This window comes from Mya arenaria, chromosome 12 (genome assembly GCF_026914265.1).
Source record: "Mya arenaria isolate MELC-2E11 chromosome 12, ASM2691426v1".
Lineage (NCBI taxonomy): Eukaryota > Metazoa > Mollusca > Bivalvia > Myida > Myidae > Mya > Mya arenaria.
Window position 1 is genome coordinate 28118098 of NC_069133.1, and position 17153 is coordinate 28135250.

The 17153-nt window shown below is 35.0% G+C and overlaps 1 protein-coding gene across 1 annotated transcript in view; it reads right to left on the reverse strand.

Moving 5' to 3' along the window:
* The window catches only part of LOC128212033 (sodium- and chloride-dependent neutral and basic amino acid transporter B(0+)-like), an 87381-nt gene that overhangs the window by 19837 nt on the left and 50391 nt on the right, over nt 1-17153 (reverse strand). The gene's annotated exons all lie outside the window — the stretch shown is intronic.

A 17153-nucleotide genomic window follows, 5' to 3' on the forward strand; every position in this document is an offset into this window, starting at 1 on the left:
ACTATATCGTGGATCGACTCCACAGCACTCGCCAAAAACAGACAAGAAACAAAGGAGATAATTATTATGGCGCCGATGTAACAAGTAGATCGCATGAAGGAGCATGATAATCCAAGAAAGTGGTTTGAAACGATGCTCAAAAATGTATATATACTCAAATATTCGTAAGGACGCGCTTACTAGGTATGGTTAAGCACTTAAAAAATGAAATGAGCCATTGTAACACTTAGATGTGAGTTATGTCAACAACATATACATACGTTGTTATCCGTACCGTGTTCGCCGGATAGAAGATAAAGTCGACTTAGAAAAGTTGGAACCGTCGAGTGCCAGCCACACTGTTTTTTAGTGGTTAATGATTTACTCTAGATATTTATGCAAATAGATCGCATTGGCTAACAACGTTGAAAGAAATTGACATTTGCCTGCGTGCAAATATTTGTACTTAATGATGTAGTATCAGACAAGATATAAATGCTTTGATCGAAAAGAGTTTTCAAGATTAAGAGGATATCTATAAGGCAATGAAGAGTTAATAAACTGAACGCATTTTTCTTAACTTAAATAAAATTATGGATTCGACTTCTTGAGCAAATATATTACCGATTATTGAAAATATTTTTTTTAAAACATATCAGCAGAAAGTTTCATTTACTATCATTCATCCCTTCAATTTTGCAATCTTAGCTGTATCATAATAGTCACCACACAGAGGCCGTAAAGAGCGCAATATAGTTACAGAATGCAAATACTGCAATGCATCCGTCGGAAAAGTGTTGGTTTAGCGCATTTTCTTCCTTTTCTATCGACAAACATAAATGCTAACCCCTGAGGATTCTGATTTACAATTCTGTTATCCTACATTTCATACAACACGACAAAAGTTGAAAATGAATCCGACGGAAACACTTGTTTCCAATATACGAGTATTGTCACAAATGACTTTGAGAACGAGAACATGGCCAAAATTGACAACGCTCAAAGGTGAAACAGTTACCGTCCAGATGACGGCCGTATAAACTGTGATTCCCTGGATAGCTATATGGCCTACGGTCATACAAGGTCATGGAAAAATCGATGAGTATGTTACAATTAATTAAAAAGCTATTTTGATAGAGAATTTCTAGTTTCAGCCTGTATTGCGAAAGAGAAATTACAAACAATGCGCCCTGGAATCACTTGCGGATTTAAGGGGCGGAGAGCCCCCCTCCACCCCATAATAGCTGACATTTAATTCCGATCTGGTAGACAAGTATGCATAACATACATCAACTTGTATCATTTTAGACTTTCATTTGACAACACTTTTCTAAAGCCCACCAGCACGTTTAATGACTATTGTTTCTGATTATTAGAGGAGGGACACTCTCCAATATAATACCCATATCAACGTAAAATCCTGGATCCGCCACTGGGATCAGTCAGCAAATGGAGTTTTAAATTATCTTATTGGCCCAAACCTCACAACAAGATACAAGATACAAGAACCTTTTTTTTTAAGTTGGGTATGTGTTAACAAGAAACATTAGCCCAATGAGCTATTTTCCGACATGATTAATAGACATACATAACATATCAAATAAAATAACAATGAGCTTGTGACATGGAAATAAATGCATATATGTTATGCATAAATGAACACATATTAGAGCAAGTATTTACATAAGCCGTTCGTTATCGTATTCATGCATACAAATTCATATAGCAAGATTGGAATAGAGTGAACAGTGATAACATCAACAAGTTTTCCTGGCTGTACGGGCAATCCACATGCACACGGTTCCACTAGTTGACATACCACTGTAGAATGGTTAGTTGTTTCAAAAGTATAACTTAAAGGGTAATCATATACATTGAAATAGCAAAATTGTAAGCAACAAAATATACAAGGGAATGACAGCTTTTAAGTGTTGTTGGTAAAAAAACTTAATAATTATAAAATCTTTGGAAGTATTGTTTAGAGGAGGTATGATATTTATCATGTTATTTTGATATTACACCTTTCACTGTCAATGAATGTTAATTGAAAAAGTTGCAACACCTAAACAAAATACTTGCCGAAAACACACACAAGTAGTTGTATGTGTTCGACAGATGTTATATAAATTTGAAATATTCATAAATTGATATTAGCCCATGCTATTTAATTTAAGTTGTTATTTCTTCAGCAAGTCCGCTGGAATCTTTTCTGGTATTTGAATACACACTTGTCCGCACAGTTATTTACCCTTTTTATTACTTTTAAATGGCCACAAACGAAAACATCATGAACAACATCCGAGTACGACAATGATACATCAATGCATATTAATGCAACAGGCTGCTTATTGATAAATATATAGGTAAATTTCGCCAATGAATTGGTTCAATTTGTTTCTCAATACAATAAACACTTTCAGGATATTGATATTAGGTAATACTTTGTATAATTTGTACGTTTTTGCAAGTCTGAACCAACTTATTTTTGTTTCTTAGATCAAAAGTGTTAAATTATTTATGTCCTCTTCAAGTATGCGAATTCTGCCTGCATTTGGACTTGAACGCCACTCAAGTAGGAAAAGCATTGCACGGTTCTTTGAAAAAAAGTACATTATGATGTATTTCGCTCGATCTAAACACGTCTCATCATTATACCAGGGGAGGGTAAAATGTGTTTTGCATACATCTAAATATTAGTATACATCATCAGAGGCGTCCCCAAAGCATTCATTCCTTGTGCTAATCTCTTTGCCATGGTCGATGACCAGAATAAATTGTGATTCGTGTAATGATGCATCGCTGAAATATGTACGTTTATGAGAACATTTTTCTGTAACTCCCTAATGATTTATACCAATAAGGACCACACACCACTGAATGCATCGCTCCAGACTGCTGTACCACGGTGATTTGCGGAGCGCCCCTCCTTTCACCGTGGTTCGTTTAAGTGTAGTCCTGATGTCTGGACCATTTTGGTTGTCGTTAGAATAAAGCTTATTTCTGTCGAAAACGACCATCAAAACCAACACATCCATAACATTGTGATACAATTTGTTATATCACTTTTAAAGGTGCCATCAGACCTTGACAGGGTGTCACTTATCATTGCTGGAAGTATACAATGTCAATCTATCGGAGGCTGTTATATTCATACTTTTAATGTAGTTTCCGCTTGTGTCCAAAAAGCAGAACCGGTGCTTTAGAAAAGACAGCAACAGAAGCGAAATGAGTCAGCTAGTTCACTTAAAATTGAACATATTTGGAAGGTCAGATATTTGCAAAATTATCAATAAGCATTAGTTAGGAACTGTGAACAAATAATACCATACGTGAACATGCTTTTATTATAATTCTGGATTGCAATACGAACACTTTGAACACTATCTGTGGTTTAAACAGTCAGAAAATTGCGACCGGGTTCCTTTTGGAATTCCAAAGCGGAAATAGTAGTCTATTAATGTTAATTCGATACACGAAGCCTGCAAGGACGGATCTGTCAAATTGAATTAAAGTCGGTTCGTGGAGCAACAACCTTATTATTCTTTCCGTCAATTTAGCAATATTAGCGTTCTCAAAATAATCACACACAGACCGTAAAAACGCAAGATGGTTACAAAATGCAAACAATGCAATGCATCCGTAGGTAAAGTATTGGTTTTGCGCATGTTTCCTCCTACTCAATCTACAAAAGCTTAAATGTTTACCCTTGAGAATTATGATTTACCATTCTGCAATCCTATATTTCACACAACACGACAAAGGTTGAAACGGATATGACAAAAACACTTTTTTCCAATATATGGTCACAAATGACCTTGAAAACGAAAACATGGCAGACAAAAATGTAAACGCGCAAGATGAAAAATTTACCGTCCAGTCGAAGGACTTAATAAATTGTGATTGCTTTCCTGGATAATCTATATGGCATACGGTGAGGTCGGTGCGGTAAATGTAGTTATTCCAGAGAATCTATATAATACATGCTGAATGAAAGTGTTGGAAATTTATCATTTATTTATTACTGCGAGTTTCACAAACTGTAAGATTAAGTTCAATATATGTTACTTTACTGCCAAAAGTCACTTAGCTATTCCTCGCTTTATATAGATTAAAAAGATATGTACACTTGACCCGTAAACGGACATATGTTTTCACTGATAGTAAGAAGATCAACATTTAATGATGACGATGATTCAAAATATGTGTTTGTAATACGTGTTTATTATCTTGTGACGTTGGGTGTTTCTCGTTTAAGGTATACTATGCCTAGATAAGTGTGTATAAAACAAGGTCATGGTAAAACAATAAATGGGTATGTCACATGTTATAAAATAAATGGGTATGTCACATTTAAATAAAAATCTATTTTTATTAAAAATTTGTAGATTCAGCCTCTATTGCAAAAGTGAAAATACAAAAATTGCGTCCTTGAATCACTATCGGGTTTAAGGCGGTGAGGTGCGCCCCCGGCCCTTAAAGTGTCCACGTTGACATTAAATTTCGATATGGTAGCCAAGCATGCATAGCAAACTTCAATCAGTACCATTTTGGACTTTAATTTGACAACACTTTCCTAAAGACCCAAAGAAAGTTTAAATGCTATGGTTTGCAGTTTTGAATGGAGGTATGCTCTCCAATCACCTCTACAACGTCAACTCCTGGAACCGCCCATGAGATCAGACAGCAAAAGGTTTTTTTAACCAAACCTCACGCTTGTTCCAACAATTATTTTCATTGTTTATGATTTTTAAATCGGAGCGACAAAGATACATCAATATATATTAACATTAAAAGCTGTTTATTGATAAACTTATTGGTACAGTTCGCTAATAAGTTGGATCAACTTATTTTACATTACATTGTACACTTACAAGATATTGAACTCAGGTAATTTGTAAGTTTTTGCAAACCAACTACAACTTACTTAAACTTGTTTTTGTTTCATAGATCAAAAGAAAATAGTAAAATAGTTTTTATCCCAAAAACCCCAATGCATTGTGTGCGATATTTGCCTGCATTTTGATGTGATGGCAACTCAATTGGGAAAAGCATCGCATGGTCCTTTAAAAAGAAACCAGCACATTATTAAGTAATTCACTTGCTCTAAACACGTCTCAATATTATACCAGGGGAGGGTATAGTGTGTTTTGCATACGTATAAATATTAGTATACTAGTATATAATCAGAGGCGTCCCTAAAGCATTCATTCTCTTTTCTAATCTCATTTGCCATGGACGATGATCAGAATAATTGTGATTTGTGTTAAGATGCATCGCTGAAATCTCTATGCTTATGAGATCATTTTACTGCAACTCCCTTATGATTTGATACAAATAAGGGCCATTAGCTGCTGAATGCATCGCACCAGACTGCTGTACAACGGTGATTTGCGGAGCGATACTCCTTTCATCGTGGTTCGTTTAAGTATTGTCCTAATGTCTGGACCATTTTGATCGTCGTTAGAATAAAGGTTTTATTTTGAAAAGGTCTCTGTCTGAAACGACCGCCAAAACAAACACAAGGTATTACATTGTGATACTGCGTGGTATAATAATACTTGAGAATGTGCCAGCAGACTTTGACAGGGTGTCACTTATCATTGCTGGAATTACAATGTAAATCTAACGGAAGCTGTTTTTTTATTTTGGGCTAAAGTTTCCGCTTCTGAAATAGCTCTTGTAAGAAAAGACATCAACAGAAGAGAAATTCCTTCCATTGCTTGGTAACTGTAAGTTAAACATATATTGGAAGGTGAGATGTTTGCTAACAGAAATGATGACAGAAAATGTCTTTGTTATCTTTCAATTGACTCAAATTTGTGACATGATATAAGAGTTTGTCTTTATTGCACACCTCAACTTAAGATTTTTATAGCAATTAACTTGAACAATCTGTCACGATCGCTTAAGTGTGTCTGGCTACATCCGTCTGTTTTCGTCGGTTCAAAAAAATCGATTGGCATGTGATAAATCACGCAATATTACCGTCTAAAACCGATTGGTCTGTTCGTTTGATATAACACCAACCATAGATAAGGCACCTACATTCTACTATAATTGTCGATTCCAGAGATCTTGCAACCAATTGTAGAAAACTGGCTAACTCTTTGGTTTGGTTAAAGTTAACCAAAATGTTGTTTGATTGGTTAATATTCATTCAAATTATTACTTCTTACCGATCATATCATTTAAATGTCTTCTTTAGAATACATGGACAACTTATCCAAGTGTTATACGAATGACTGCAAAAATTGTAAAGAAGCAATTGCGCATATCCAGCCCAATACAAACGGTTTAAGGAATGGCAGATTCCTTTAAATTAGTTACATGAAATGTTTCCAGTACTGCATGGTATGCTATCTTGGGAATTCTTCCTTGTTTTTCTGTTGCATTATTGAACACTCTGTCTTAATTGGACAAACTGTTCCGATGCGATTCGGTTCCTTTTGGAATTCCAAAGCGGAGGTAGTAGTCTAATAAATTTAATTCGATACACGAATTTTGCAAGGACGGCACTGTCAAATCGAATTTCACTCGGTCCAAGGACTCAAATTATTTCCTTTAAGATTGTTTTTATTATAATTCAAAACGAACAATTACGATGCAATAGTCTGACAGTATTTATAGACAGAACAAAGTGCATGTTTATGAAAAGAAATATTTTTAAATATTTTTTTCACATTTTGAGCATCGTAAATTTAAGTTTGGAATTATGAGATTTTTTTTGATTTTTATCAAATTTGAAAATCCGGTGCCAGTTTTCTACGTCTTACAGTTACACATTTAATGCCCTGGATGACAGAAAATGTCTTTGTTATTTTTCAACTGACTCAATTTTGTAACATGATAAAAGAGTTTAGGTTTTTAAACGCAATTAACTTGAACAATCTGTCACGACCGCTTGAGTGTGTCTGACTACATCCGTCTGTTTTCGTGTTACAAAGAATCGATTTGCAATGTAGCACATGTGATAAATCACGCAATATTACCGTCTAAAACCGATTTGGTCTGTTCGTTTGATATAACACCAACCATAGATAAGGCACCTACATTCTACTATAATTGTCGATTCCAGAGATCTTGCAACCAATTGTATAAAACTGGCTAACTCTTTGGTTTGGTTAAAGTTAGCCAAAATGTTGTTTGATTGGTTAATATTCATTCAAATTATTACTTCTTATCATATCATTTAAATGTCTTATTTAGAATACATGGACAACTTATCCAAGTGTTATACGAATGGCTGCAAAAATGGTAAAGAAGCAATAGCGAATATCCAGCCCAATACAAACGGTTTAAGGAATGGCAGATTCCTTTAAATGAGTTACATGAAATGTTTCCAGTACTGCATGGTATCCTTTCTTGAGAAATCTTTCTTGTCTTCTTGTTGCATTATTGAACAATCCTTTACGTCTTAATTGGACAAACTGATCTGATGCGTCATTGGATAATTTAAGATCAGTGTCTTATTGGAACATGATGTTTGTTTCCCTAGTTTAAATCTCTTGGAGGCATGATTGTGATATGACACACTCCTAACTGAACTCTTAATTTCAAAAAAAAATATGTTCATGTTCAATTGCATATTTACACTGTTGCATGAGTTTTACTAATACTCGAAGCTTACTACTCTCAAAAACAGCATGCATCTTCAACCCCCACTACGTCCAAAAATTTCCTTATCCGTCGGCATAGGTTCATATCCCGCCCCCAATATGGATAACGCAAGGCCATTGGTCCAGATCTGGTCACGCTGTGATTTTCCATATTTGGTCATTAATCGTTATCGTACCAAAATGGCGCATATATTTCCGAATCCGATGAATAAATGAAACGTTTTCCAAATCCTGTTGGCGCCTCAATCATTGTAAACAGGTTGTCGAGGTGATATGAAGGTTCTGGGGTTTCCGTTGCAAAGTGATTTCAAATTATTATTTTTTTATCCATACACGAATGATATGCTTTTTGGTTTTGAACAATAACCTCAAATGAATTATTTTATAATGCATTTAATTATATTTGTCTAGAAAGTGTAAAACTAAATTGAGCCCCCCCCCCTTCATATATAAAAGTTGATTGAATTTTCAAGCAATCGGACTTGGTTCGGCTACCGGTAAATTTTCTGTCTTACTAAACCTTTATTATGAACCTTTATTGCATGTTAAATAAGGCCATACCAAATCGATTTTTTTTTGCACGATCAGGATAGGTTTATTACCATTGAAACAAAAATATAGAGACACTTTGTGTGAAATTAGGAATTTCCGCGAAACAGCGGGATCCGGTCATGAATAAAACAACATCACAGCAGAGGAAGAACTGGATACTTTTCAATACATAACATAACGTAATGTCGACTGTTTCTTTCGACAAAATGGTCAAACGTGATCATCATTTACATTTAGCATTTAACTGTCCAAAATAGTATCAATACCGTTTGACACATCGCTAATGCTATTCTTAAGACGTTCAGAGAATATAAATGTATGTCATTCCAACTGTCATATGAAAGTGTTAGTTTTTTTAGTTCAAATTGTTGCTTTTTTAAGTAAGATATGACTGATGACTGATCCAGTATTGAACTAAATTTAAAAGTATTTAAAACGAGATCTTTCGGATTTAGAAAGTATGAAAATCCCAGTATTCCAAACAGATCACGAAACACATATCGTCATTATATAGCAGTTCTACCATCTTACTCATATTATGTGCTTATAACTATGAAATGTGATAGAAAGAAAATATCATTTCAATTTGATTAAAAATACCGCCTTTTTAGTCAAAATTATGTTATCAACATTGCTTTTTCAATCGTTCGTAGTATGCATTGTTTTGCTAAGTATGCTACGCAATTAATTTTACTTTGCAGATACTTGTAGAAATAGTTTTAAAGAGGATCGCTCTTTCATTGTATCGTTGGACGTAATGTTCTTTTTGCCTGCTTACATTTCAGTAAAATTCATCAATATTACGCAAGTTACGTCACGAAATTTAACAGTAATAGGTTACCTTTGGTACCCATAAAATGTCTGTATCCCAAGAAATACAAAAGCAATCTCTCTCTCTCTCTCTCTCTCTCTCTCTCTCTCTACATATATGAAATAGTAAATAATATGTCAGCTCTGTTTAAACGTTTTATTGTGTTTTCCCAGTGTTTATGTTAAACAATATAAAATATAGCAATTTATAATTCTTCGGGGAAGATTGTTATTGAAGATATAAGTAAAAGCAGACAATAAACGAAAACGATGTTGTCATATCGACAATTAAGTCCGTAATAAAACAGCTGTGTAACAAGATGGAAATACTTTTCGTGACGTCGGCGGACGTAAATGAAAAGAGAACCATTCGGAGTTTTCTCGTGAATAACAATAATTTCTTGGATCCTAAGTTCTTCGGATATGTTTCCGATTTCGGTACTTGAACGTTGTAGAATTTTCCCCATATGTTGAAATCTATTTTTGAAAACTGCCCGTTTGTTGTAAAATCTCTAAAAGTAGACCAAACCCTATCCGTTTAGGTGTGCTTCTTTGTAAGCCACACACCCAATATTTATATCTGTGTTTATACAGTAGACACGCTAATGTAAACAGTTTATGTTTCTATTTATGAATCAGTTATGCCATATCATGTCCATGATTGCTTAGCCGGATAAGAGTGTAAGGAAATTCATCATTCATGTACAATTGCGAGTTTCACAAACTGTAAGATTAAGTTACATATATGTTATTTTACTGCAAAATATCACTGAAACGGTTGCTGGCTTTATAGGGCTTAATAAAATATGTATACTCGACCTGGAAACCGCCATCGGGTTTCACTTATCGTTTCAAGGTCAACATTTAATGATAACGACAATTCAAGATATTTATATGTGATATGTATTTATGGTCTAGTGATATTTAAGGCCTAGAATATGGTGTATAAAACACGATCAAGGTAAACAAGGTCATGGTAAACAAGGTCACGGTTAAAAAGGTCATAGTAAACAAGGTCAATATCTATTTTTGGAAGAAATTTGAAGATTTAGCCTCTATTGCGAAAGTGAAAATACAAAGATTGCGCCCTTGAATCACTAGAGGATTTAAGGGGAAGGGTACGCCCTCCCCCCGCCCCCCCCCCCCTTTAAAGTGTCCAAGTTGATATATAATTTCGATATTGTAGACAAGCATGCAAAACACTCATCATCTTGCACCAACATTTGACAACATTTACCGCAAGCCCCAAAACACGTTTAAACACTATAGTTTCAGGTTTTGATGGAGGGATGTTCCCAAATATATCTGCTTTCCTATGTCAAATCATTGAATCGCCCCTGAGATCAGTCAGCAAAAGTGTTTTTAAACTACCTTGCTGGTCCGAACCTTACACTTGTCCCAACAGTTATATACCTTTTTATGATTTTTAAAAAATGTCCACAAGCGAAGACATCACGAACAACATCCACGTACGACCATTTACATCAATAAATAAAAATATAACAAGCTGTTTATTGATAAATGTATAGGTACATTTCATAAAGAGGTTGGTTCAAGATGTTCTGCATTACATTGAACACTTTCGGATATTTAAATAAGGTAAATTGTAACCTTTTGCACATCTGAACCAACTTATTTTTGTTTCCTGACAAAAGGAAATAGTAATTAGTCTGTGTCCTCTAAACTTTAGTGCAAATTTTCGCCTATATTTGGATGTGATAGCCCCTCAGTTTTTTTGCATACGTCTAAATATTAGTTTATATAATCAGAGGCGTCCCTAAAGCAATTATTCCCTGTCCTAATCTCATTTGCAATCAACGATGACCAGTATAAATTGTGATCTGTGTTAGGATGCATCGCTAAATCTGTATGCTTATGAGAATATTTAACTTCTACTCCATAATGATTTTATACAAATAATGGCCATTAACCATCGAATGCATCGCTCCAGACTGCTGTACAACGATAACCTGCAGATCGCTACTCCTTTCAGTGTGATTCGTTTATGAGAGTTGCCCTGATGTCCGGACCAATTTGGTCGTCGTTAGAATAAAGCTTTTATTTTGGTAGCGATCTGTCGGAAACGACCGTCAAAACCAACACACGCTGTTACATTGTGATACTTCGAAATGTAATATCACTTAAGAAGGTGCCAGCAGACTTTGACACTTATCATTGCTGGAAATATACAGTGTCAATCTAACGGAGGCTGTTATATTCATACTTTGGTCTGTTTGGATATAGTTTCCGCTTGCGTAAGAACAACAGATCCGGTGCGTAAAATAAGACAGCAACAGAAGCGAAATGAGTCAGCTAGTTCACTTAAAATTGAACATATTTTGGAAGGTCAGATATTTGCAAAAGCATCAAAAAGCATTAGTTAGGAACTGTGAACAAATAATACCATACGTGGACATGCCTTTATTATAATTCTTGATTGCAATACGAACACTTTGAACATTATCTGTGGTTTTAACAGTTCGATTGCGTTCCCTTTGGAATTCCAAAGCGGATGTAGTAGTCTATTTATGTTAATTCGATACACGATGCCTGTAAGGACAGCTCTGTCAAACTGAATTCAAGTCAGTCCGTGGAGCATCATCATTATTAATCCCTTCAATTTTGCAATCTAAGCGTTCTCATAATAATCACGCGCAGTCCGTAAAAAGCGCAATGAAGTTATAAAATGCAAATACTGCAATGCATCTGTCGGTAAAGTATTGGTTTTGCGCATGTTTCCTCTGACTCTATTGACAAACATAAATGTTTAGCCTTGAAAATTCTGATATACCATTTTGTTATTCTAAATTGCACACAATACGACAAAGGTTGAAAATGAATCTGACAAACCACGAGTTTCCAATATATGGTCATAAATGACTTTGAGAACGAAAACATGGCCAACATTGAAAACGCTCAAAAGGTGAAAAAGTAACCGTCCAAATGAAGGCCTTAATAAACTGTGATTGCTTTCCTGGATAATCTAGATGGCCTACGGTAACGGGTGTTAATGTAGCTATTCCAGAGAATCTATAAAATATATAATAAAGTATTAACAATTCATTGCAGAATTAGTGTGAGAAAATTCATCATTTATTTATCATTGCGAGTTTTACAAACCGTATGATTAAGTTTAATATATGTTATTTTACTCTCAAATGTCACTTCAGCTGTTCCTCGCTTTATATGACTTAATAAAATATGTACACTAGACCCATTAACCGCCATCTGTTTTCATTGATAGTTAAGACCAACATTGAATGATGTCGATGATTCAAAACATGTGTTTGCAATACGTGTTTATTATCTTGTGACGTTGGGTGTTTCTCGTGTAAGGTACAGTATGCCTAGATTAGATTGTATAACACAAGGTCATGGTAAATAATCAAAGGGTATGTCACATTTAATTGAATCAACGAGTTTGTCACATTTAATTGAATCAATGGGTATGTCACATTTAATTAAAAATCTATTTATATTAGAAATTTGTAGATTCAGCCTCTATTGTGAAAGTGAAAATACAAACATTGCGTCCTTGAATCACTATCGGATTTAAGGCATTGAGGTGCGCCCCCGACCCATAAAGTGTTTAAGTTGACATTAAATTTCGATATGGTAGCCAAACATGCATAGCCACATTGACACCACTTTCCTTAAGCCTTAAAGTACCTTTAAAGGTTATTGTTTACAGTTTTGAGGGGAGGGATGCTCTCCAATCACCCCTACAACATCAACTCCTGGAACCGCCCCTGTGATCAGTCAGCAAAAGGTCTTATGATCTTATTGGTCCAAACCTCACACTTGTTCCAACAGTTATTTTCATTTTCTTGTGATTTTTAAATCCGAACGTCAAAGACACATCAGTAAATATAAACGTTAGAAGCTGTTTATTGATAAACTTATGGTACTGTTCGCTAATGAGTTGGATAAAGTTGTTTCACATTACATTGTACACTTTCAAGACATTGAACCCAGGTAATTTGTAAGTTTTTGCAAATCTAAATCAACTTACTTAAACTTGTTTTTTTCTTAGATCAAAAGAAAAAAGTAAAATAGTTTGTGTTCCCAAAACCCCAATGCATAGTGTGCGATATTTGCCTGCATTTTGATGTGATGACCAATCAATTGGGGAAAGCATCTCATGATTCTTTGGGGAAAAACAACAGTACATTATAATGTATTTCGCTCGCTCTAAACACGTCTCAATATTATACCAGGGGTGGGTAAAGTGTGTTTTGCATACATCTAAATATTAGTATACATCATCAGAGGCGTCCCCAAAGCATTCATTCCCTGTGCTAATCTCGTTTGCCATGGACGATGACCAGAATAAATTGTGATTCATGTAATGATGCATTGCTGAAATCTGTACGCTTATGAGAACATTTTTCTGTAACTCCCTAATGATTTTATACCAATAAGGACCACACACCACTGAATGCATCGCACCAGACTGCTCTACCACGGTGATTTGCGGAGCCCCCCTCCTTTCACCGTGGTTCGTTTAAGTGTAGTCCTGATGTCTGGACCATTTTGTTCGACGTTAGAATAAAACTTTTATTATGAGAAGGCCTCCGACAAAACCAACACATCCATAACATTGTGATACTTCAATTTGTTATATCACTTTAAAAGGTGCCAGCAGACCTTGACAGGGTGTCACTTGTCATTGCTAGAAGTATACAATGTCAATCTAACGGAGGCTGTTATATTCATACTTTGGATATAGTTTCCGCTTGCGTCCAAAAATAGAACCGGTCCATTAGAAAAGACAGCAGCAGAAGCGAAATGAGTCAGTTAGTTCACTTAAAATTGAACATATTTTGGAAGGTAAGATATTTGCAAAAGTATCAATAAGCATTAGTTAGGAACTGTGAACAAATAATCCCATACGTGGACATGCCTTTATTATAATTCTGGATTGCAATACGAACACTTTGAACATTATCTGTGGTTTAAACAGTCAGAAAACTGCGACCGGGTTCCTTTTGAAATTCCAAAGCGGAAGTAGTAGTTTATTAATGTTAATTCGATGCACGAAGCCTGCAAGGACGGATCTGTCAAATTGAATTAAAGTCGGTTCGTGGAACAACAACCTTATTATTCATTCCGTCAATTTTGCAATATTAGCGTTCTCAAAATAATCACACACAGACCGTAAAAACGCAAGATGGTTACAAAATGCAAACAATGCAATGCATCCGTAGGTAAAGTATTGGTTTTGCGCATGTTTCCTCCTACTCAATCTACAAAAGCTTAAATGTTTACCCTTGAGAATTATGATTTACCATTCTGCAATCTTATATTTCACACAACACGACAAAGGTTGAAATGGATATGACAAAAAAACACTTGTTTCCAATATATGGTCACAAATGACCTTGAAAACGAAAACATGGCAAACAAAAATGTAAACGCTCAAGATGAAACATTTACCGTCCAGACGAAGGTCTTAATAAATTGTGATTGCTTTCCTGGATAATCTATATGGCATACGTCGAGGTCGGTGCGGTAAATGTAGTTATTCCAGAGAATCTATATAATACATGCTGAATTAAAGTGTGTGGAAATTTATCATTTATTTATTATTGCGAGTTTCACAAACTGTAAGATTAATTTCAATATATGTTACTTTACTGCCAAAAGTCACTTAGCTATTCCTCGCTTTATATAGATTAATAAGATATGTACACTCGACCCGTAAACCGACATCGGTTTTCACTGATAGTAAGAAGATCAACATTTAATGATGACGATGATTTAAAATATTTGTTTGTAATATGTGTTTATTGTCCTGTGACGTTGGGTGTTTCTCGTTTAAGGTATACTATGCCTAGATAAGTGTGTATAAAACAAGGTCATGGTAAAACAATAAATGGGTATGTCACATTTTATTAAATAAATGGGTATGTCACATTTAAATAAAAATCTATTTTTATTAGAAAATTGTAGATTAAGCCTCTATTGCAAAAGTGAAAATACAAAAATTGCGTTCTTGAATCACTAGCGGACTTAAGGCGGTGAGGTGCGCTCCCGGCCCTTAAAGTGTCCAAGTTGACATTAAATTTCGATATGGTAGCCAAGCATGCATAGCAAACTTCAACCAGTACCATTTTTGACTTTAATTTGACAACACTTTCCTAAAGCCCCAAAGCAAGTTTAAATGCTATGGTTTGCAGTTTTGAATGGAGGGATGCTCTCCAATCACCAGCAAAAGTGTTTTTTGAACAATATTGAACTCAGGTAATTTGTAAGTTTTTGCAAATCTAAATCAACTTACTTAAGTTAGTTTTTGTTTCATAGATCAAAAGAAAAAAGTAAAATAGTTTGTGTCCCCAAAACTCCAATGCATAGTGTGCGATATTTGCCTGCATTTTGATGTGATGGCAACTCATTTAGGAAAAGCTTCGCATGGCTCTTTAAAAAGAAACCAGTACATTATTAAGTAATTCGCTCGCTCTAAACACGTCTCAATATTATACCAGGGGAGGGTAAAGTTTGTTTTACATACGTATAAATATTAGTATATATAATCAGAGGCGTCCCCAAAGCATTCATTCTCTATCCTAATCTCATTTGCCATGGACGATAATCAGAATAAATTGTGATTTGTGTTAGGATGCATCGCTGAAATCTGTATGCTTATGAGAACATTTTACTGCAACTCCCTAATGGTTTGATACAAATAAGGGCCATTAGCTGCTGAATGCATCGCACCAGACTGCTTTATCACGGTGATTTGCGGAGCGATACTCCTTTCACCGTGGTTCGTTTAAGTGTTGTCCTTATGTCTTTACCATTTTGGTCGTCGTTAGAATAAAGCTTTTATTTTGAAAAGGTTTCTGTCTAAAACGACCGCCAAAACAAACACAAGGTTTTACATTGTGATACTGCGTGGTATAATAATACTTGAGAATGTGCCAGCAGACTTTGACAGGGTGTCACTTATAATTGTTCTGGATTACGAACACGTTCCAAAACGGATGTAATAGTCTATCAATGTAAATTCGATACCCGAAGCCTGCAAGGACGTAATTGACAAATTGAATTTCACTCGGTGCGTGGACTCAAATTATTTCTTTTAAGATTTTTTATTGCAATAGTCTAAGAGCATATTTAGACAGAACGAAGTGCATTTCTATGGAAATAAATAGTTTTTAATAACTTTTCACATTTTTGGGATCGTAATAGTTTGGATTGATGAGATTAATTTTTATTTGAATCAAATTTGAAAATCCGGTGCCAATTTTTTACGTCTTACAGTTACACAGTAAATGCCCTGGATGACAGAGAATGTCTTTGTTATTTTTCAACTGACTCAATTTTGTGACATGATAAAAGAGTTTGGGTTTTTAAAAGCAATTAACTTGAACACTATGTCACGACCGCTTGACTGTGTCTGGCTACATCCGTCGGTTTTCGTGTTACAAAAAATCGATTTGCAATGTACCTAATGTGATAAATCACGCAACATTACCGTCTATAACCGAATTGGTCTGTTCGTTTGGTATAAACACCTACAATAGATAAGGCTCCTACATTTAACTGTAAAAGTCAATTTCAAAGATCTTGCGACCAATTGTATAAAACTGGCTATCTCATTGGTTTTGTTATAGTTAGCCAAAATGTGTTTTGATTGGTTAATATTTATTCTAATTATAACTTACCTATTATATCATTTAAATGTCCTAAATAAAGTACATTGACAACTTATCCAATAGTTAAACCGTTGTCTGCAGAAATGATAAAGAAGTAAATTGCGCATATCCAGCACATAACAAACGGTTTAAAGAATGGCAGATTACGTAAAATTAGTTGCATCAAATGTTTCCAGAATTGCATGGTGTGCTATCTTGGGAAATCTTCCTTGTTTTTCTGTTGCATAATTGAACAATTCTTTACCTCTTCATTTGACAAACCAATTCGAAGCGTTATTGGAAATTTTACATCAGTGTCTTTTTGGAACATGGTGTTAGTTATATTTCCTTTTTTTTAAATCCCCTGAATGCATAATTATTGTGATATGACAAACTCCTAATTGAACTCTTTATCTGAAAAGATGATAATTATGTTCATGTTGCATATTAAACACTGTTGCAACGAATCGAAGGTTACCATTCTGAAGCAATGGCAACTTCAAAAGCCAGTTTATGAACCCGACGACGTTCTAGGGGCCTCCTGCTTGCCCTTGTTCGT